The sequence below is a fragment of the Lactuca sativa genome, chromosome 6 (assembly GCF_002870075.4).
Source record: "Lactuca sativa cultivar Salinas chromosome 6, Lsat_Salinas_v11, whole genome shotgun sequence".
Lineage (NCBI taxonomy): Eukaryota > Viridiplantae > Streptophyta > Magnoliopsida > Asterales > Asteraceae > Lactuca > Lactuca sativa.
This window is the reverse complement of record NC_056628.2, coordinates 35,930,233-35,936,380: the sequence shown is the minus strand read 5'-3', so window position 1 is coordinate 35,936,380 and position 6,148 is coordinate 35,930,233. Positions and strand designations below refer to the sequence as shown.

Sequence of the window (6,148 nt, the reverse complement as noted above, 5' to 3'; positions counted from 1 at the left end):
GTTAAATGGTGGTCAAACCTGGTGAAAAACGAGTCAACGCTGGTCAACAAGTCACGCGGACGCTGACCCGGGTACACGCGGTCCGCATGAATCAGCCCATAGCTATTCTGTTTTATCTTTCACGACACGCGATCGACTCAGCCCACAAACGGTCCGTTTTAATATACACGCGGACAAGCTTCTGATAACATGCGGTCCGCGTGAACTTGACTGGAATTCTTTTGTTTTCAGGTGATGGACGCGGACACTTGAGGGACCACACGCGGTCCGTGTTAATAAAAACGCACTACTAGAAAAACAGCCTTTTACGACGCGCAATGCGTGTCGTAAAACGCTCAGACGACGCGCAAATGCGTGTCAAGAAAGGCCATGTCATAACGAGAGACGACACGCTTTTGCACGTCGTCTATAGACGACGCACATTTATGACACGCAATGCGTATCATTAAAGCCGCTGTCAAGAAAGACCATTTCATAAATGAAGATGACACACATTTTTGCGTATCGTAATTTTAAAAAAAAAATTATTTATAGATTTACTAATTTTCAAATTAAATTTGCATTTCATGTCTCATAATAGAAAATAAAATACCATATACAAAAACTACAATCCATTGCACAAAAGTTAATGTCATACAAAATACAAAATAAAATACAATAAATAAGAAAGATAATTCATTGCACTAACATGTCAAATACAAATAATCATCCCTAACTATATAACCTATTACTACATTGCTATTAAGGGACATCATCATAACTCACTGAAGGTCTTGGAACAATGTTCTCGTCATGAACTCTTACACCAACCTGCAAATTGCAAATTGTTCTTAAATCTTAATACAAAGTGTAAATACATATGTCCAAGATGCAAATTATTCAAATAGGTGTTCTAAAATGCTTGCTATTTTTTATTCATGTCTTATATAATAATTCTATTTATTCAGGGTATAAGGTTGTGGGAATGACATACTTATGTCCGTTACTTTGAATCAACACCATAAAATAATTACAAAAATACCCCTCCCAATCTGACAAATGCAACTTGTAGGTCATGTGATAGATAAATATTATGTCACATTTCCAAATCACACATTTAATTACAACATACAAGCACAAACATACCCTCTTGAGTTTGAGAGGGTGTTAGAAAAGAGAGAAAGCTGTAGGTCGTGTGATAGATAAATATTCTGAATTTTGTTGTCAAAACCTATAAAAAAATTAATCAAACCCATATCATAAGAAGTAAAACTTAAGATGGTTAATATATAATATACTTATACTGTTACAAACACTATATTATATTTTTATCAATATAATGAAATTAAAATAAGTAAAACGTAACCCAAGTGATGGAAAGATAAGTAGAATATATGAAAAGTGAGTGGAATTTTTATACCATTTCAGTTGCAGCAGCAACATCCAGCTTTCTTTGTATTAGTGAACCTGGCTTTGTATGACTGCAAAAAGAAATAAACCATTTACATGAAGGATCATGCATATATACAATAAAGTTGCGTCAATAAATAGTAATAGTAGTTGAGGTTTATCGAGTTATTTTAGCAACTGTTTTCTCTATATCAAGAGTTATTCCGATGGAACAGATGTATGGGAAATTGATCCTCAGTTTCTGACCCTTGATCACAATATATTAAAATGTAAGTATGAATTATATATAATAATAAATACCAAGTTCTTGTAAGTCGACATCTGGAGCTAGGAAAGAATTCTCTTTCATCTTGTTTGTATGAATTTGAAGAATTTGGAGACGAACATTTTCATCTGGAAGGCTGATTTCCACTTGGACTTCTAAACGACCAGGCCTAGCCAATTAAAAGATGACACATCAGCAAACATGGTAAAGGACTAAAAGTTAGTTAACAATATTTTTTTAATGGACTCACCTCAAAAGAGCTTCATCAAGCAGATCATTTTTGTTTGTCATACCAATGAGCAACCAATTGTTCAGTGCTCCCACACTATCTATCTAAAAAATGGATTTTTGAAATTCAGTATTAATTTAATTCATTTTTGTTGATTATATAGTTTGACTTTAAATGGTTGGTCAAACCTTTGTAGGAAGCCGATTCACAATGCTATTGTGCACCCCTGTGCCATCCCTAGTAGAACATTGGTAAACCATGAGCAACAACCTGTTTTATAAAGATAAATAAATAAGTTGGTAAAAAAATAAAAAATGGTGAAACTGTGAAGAGTTAACTCGATTAAAGTGAGTCCAAATGATTCAATGAAACTTGGATTGATGAAAACACCCCGCGAAAACAAAAAACATAGTTAAAACATGGTTCATGTTACATTCTGTTTGTGTAAAGATGAAAATGCCCTCTGTCATACCTTGGTTTTTGCTGCTAATCAGTATATATCAGGGACATCACTCTATTTATGATGTTTAGGTTAGGCGACTTGACCATAAAGATCATATTTATCAATCATTTTAATAATTGAAAGAAGCATTGAAGCACTTGTGCTTGACATCTCATCAATGTTATCTTTGTTACCCATAATTAATGTATGCACACAAAAAAAAAGTAAAAAGTATTAAATAATCACTAAAAAGATCCAATCAGAAAAGGGTAAACATGGAAACATACAAGATTAGTAAGCTCCCTTAATGGGCGACACATCCCAAATGCATTGACCAACGTTGTAAGGTTCTTTTTGGGATCTGGTCTAGCAAGTGCAAGAATCTTGAGCTTGCGTGGGTTGGTGAAGAACCGCATTATTTGTATGGAATGGCAATGTACTTTCGTTGATTTTTTTATTAATAAGAAAACAATGTTCAGTGATATATCATTTGGTAAAGAATTCAAAGCTTTGTCCAAATAGGTGGATCTGGAGAAGTTTAATGATCTTCTGATCCTTCATTTTCACCATCCACATCATGCAGAACAATACAATTAAACTCCATTCCAGGAGGAATTACCTATCAGTAACTAAAATGGTTAATTCTGTAACTCAAGGGGTAAAATGGGCAATTTACAAGAAAAAAACGTAAAAAACATATTTTGGAAGTTTTTCACTTCTTTTTCTTCCAAATTAACCAATTTGACGTGTTATATAAGGTTTCACTGGTACTTATGTTTAGGTTAACATCATAAAAGATGTTAACTTCATAAAAGATCTTGTATATTTTTTCTGGATGAAACCTCCAGTTATTTTTTCCGAAAAAAGACCTTGTATTTTTTTCGATTTTGGCCATTTAGCAGTGTTTTTCTGAAGAACTAGTCAAATGTGAGTGTTTTTCTGGAAAAATAAATAAATAAATAGTTGAGGGTTTTACCTAGCCCCATGGTATGTGCAAGGATGTAACCAAGTCCCTTATCCCCTGACCTCACTTTTGTGATTGACTGTATAATATTTTCCCACAATAACCTAATGCCTACAACCTGCAGGGAGAGAAAGGTAAATTAAGCAACAAAAGCTCATAATCAGTGTACAACTATAACAAATGAATAAGTAGGAATACTATATACTATTCACAATAAAAAATGGTTATAAACGAACTCACATAACTCTCAAAATCAAAACAAGAAAATTAAGTCTCACAATATATATATATATATATATATATATATATATATATATATATATATATATATCATGTTTTACACAATAGGCCAACATTAAATAAAATATACATCTGTAATAATTACAGGATGAAGCAATTTCATGCAAGAAAATGATCTTGGTATAGTGAGTGTTTTTTAGGGAAAATTAGTACAGTAAACGCACAAAAAATACGTTGCAGAACACAAAAGAAAAAAGGAGCTCTTGGCATCAACAATTCGTCAATTGCTAGATATGCATATCAGCTCTACTTATATTATTTTGTTTAACTAGTCCACATAAGATCATATTTATGAATAAACAGCTTACGAAACAACTTGAATAAATTAGTTAAATCTATAGACTTCAATTCTGTAATTTCACTGAAGTTCATTAAACATATCCTTCAGAAATTCGAAATCCTAACACGATTCACCTGTGCGATAGAGCAGCAACAGAGGCCAGAAGGATAATTATTACAACATCCCTAAAGAAAAGGCCGCAGTGGAGATTCATAAGCATCTAAATGAAGAAAAAAAGGAGATGGGAAATTCTTGAAGAGGGAAAACCTTGATGATTGTGATGGAGACAATATCATCACATCCATTTGAATCATCGAAATAATGATGAGATATAGTAGTCATACTTCCGTTAGAGGTGGTGGAGTTTCGGTTGAGTCGTCGTCACCATAGAGATGTAGTAAGGTAGGAGGCGAGATCTAGGTTTCGAGTAAGAGAAAGAATTGTTATAGAGTCACTGGTGATCGGATTTCATCAGTCGTACTACGAACTCTTAGATCCTTGTGAGTTGTGAGGGAGTGTAGTTGGATTGATATTTCTGGGATTTTAGATCTACTTTTGCGTGAGTTCTTATTATCATATATCGTGTGAGCTTTACCGTTAAACTTCTTGAGGTCGAACACATTTTGAAGGATCAAAATTAAGTTGGCTTTTACTAAACTTCACCATATCTCTGATTAAAATTCTGATTGCTTCATGAATCCTTTTGTTCATAAGTGGCTCGCTATCTGGTGAATCATTGAGACGATGAAAGCCAAAGAGAAACCATATATCTCATATATTTATAGTTGTACGCGAGTGATGGGCCTATGTACACGTGAAGGCACCGGTGAGGGATGGAGGAGGTGGCAGGTCAGAAATTAGGGCTTTTTTTGGAGAGACGTTTTGAATCACATCCTAGGAGTCGTCTACATATTCAGAATTATGTTTCACCCCATTGAGTCTTCTTCTTTGTAAGATCGCAAAATATTTAATGAAACCCATCCATCATGCAATGCCTCCGACCACCACTCGTAAGTAGAGATCCTATGAAGACGAAGGCCCTAAGGCTTTTTCTTGCTAATTGGAAGAGGCGGGGTTTTTTAATTTTTGGGATCCAATAGGCGGGTGCAATCCCGCCTTAAAACGCGTGTTTCATTAAAAAAATTATAAAGCGACACATTTAGATGACACACATTTTATGAAAGGCGCCCTATGCATTTCCTTTTTTTTCTTTTCTGACACTAATTTGAGGGCACGCACAAATGCGTATCCTCTATACTTCAAATTTTGCAAAATTGACATTATTTTTTAGTTCACCCACAAATACGTGTCCTCTCTAAGTGCGTGTCATTGTTTGCGCGTCATTAAGGGTTGTTTTCTTGTAGTGATGCGGGCGGAGGCTTGAGTACACGCGGACCGCGTGTGCTGGCTTGACATATTCCAAAAAAAAAATTTGCTCTTTCACCATTACGATCACTGGGCCCTTAATTCAAACATTCTTTTATCTCAATAAAGAAGAAGAAAAGATGTTAAATCCAAAAATGAACCAACCACGACATTTATTCGGAACTAGAAAAGATGAAAACTTTAGTTTTCCAAAAATGCCCTTCTTTAACGTCTTTGGCTAGACGTGCTTCCTTCTTTATTTCATTACACTGGGGCATCCAATTGGATGACTTCTAAGATATTTGCATTAAAACCTTCATAGAAAGGTTTCAATCGATGCCCATTGACTTTAAAGATTTGCCCCATTTCTTCACTTTAAATTTCAACCGCTCCATGTTCAAAGACTTTTAACACAACAAACGGACCTATCCATCTTGACCTTAATTTTCCTGGAAATAATTTCAATCGCGAATGATAAAGCAAAACACTATGTCCCGGCTCGAAATGTTTGCGGGTAATGGACTTGTCATGGAAAAGCTTTGTCCTTTCCTTGTAAATCCTTGAGTTTTCATAGGAGTCATTTCTCAACTCCTCCAACTCTTGGAGTTGAAGCTTTCTATGCCTTCCCGCCTCATCGATGTTGAAATTGCATTGTTTGACCGCCCAAAATGCACGGTGTTCTAATTCCACAGGAAGATGGCATGGCTTTCCAAAAACCAACCTAAACGGGGACATTCCTATTGGGGTCTTGTATGCAGTCCGAGAGGCCCACAAGGCATCATCAAGCCTTTAACTCCAGTCTTTTCTTCAGGGATTCACTATTTTCTCAAGTATACTCTTCACTTCACGATTCGAAACCTCTGCTTGACCGTTCGTTTGAGGGTGATAGGCTGTCGAAACACGGTGGGTCACAT

General features: G+C 35.3%; 1 long non-coding RNA gene across 5 annotated transcripts; it reads right to left on the bottom strand.

The window, feature by feature from the left end:
* Nucleotides 1-594: 594 nt before the first annotated feature.
* On the bottom strand, nt 595-4,896 carry LOC111894131 (uncharacterized). 5 transcript variants are annotated; one of them, XR_008224568.1, is made up of 7 exons: nt 4,137-4,896; nt 2,613-3,407; nt 2,072-2,153; nt 1,905-1,987; nt 1,690-1,823; nt 1,400-1,460; nt 824-1,210 (listed from the first exon to the last, which is right to left on the bottom strand). It is a non-coding gene; the product is annotated as an uncharacterized LOC111894131 (long non-coding RNA). The 5 variants fall into 5 exon arrangements; XR_008224569.1 differs by having other exon boundaries at nt 2,072-2,944; nt 3,302-3,407; XR_006184662.2 differs by lacking the exon at nt 824-1,210 and adding an exon at nt 595-810 and having other exon boundaries at nt 2,072-3,407.
* Between the last annotated feature and the right edge of the window lie 1,252 nt (nt 4,897-6,148).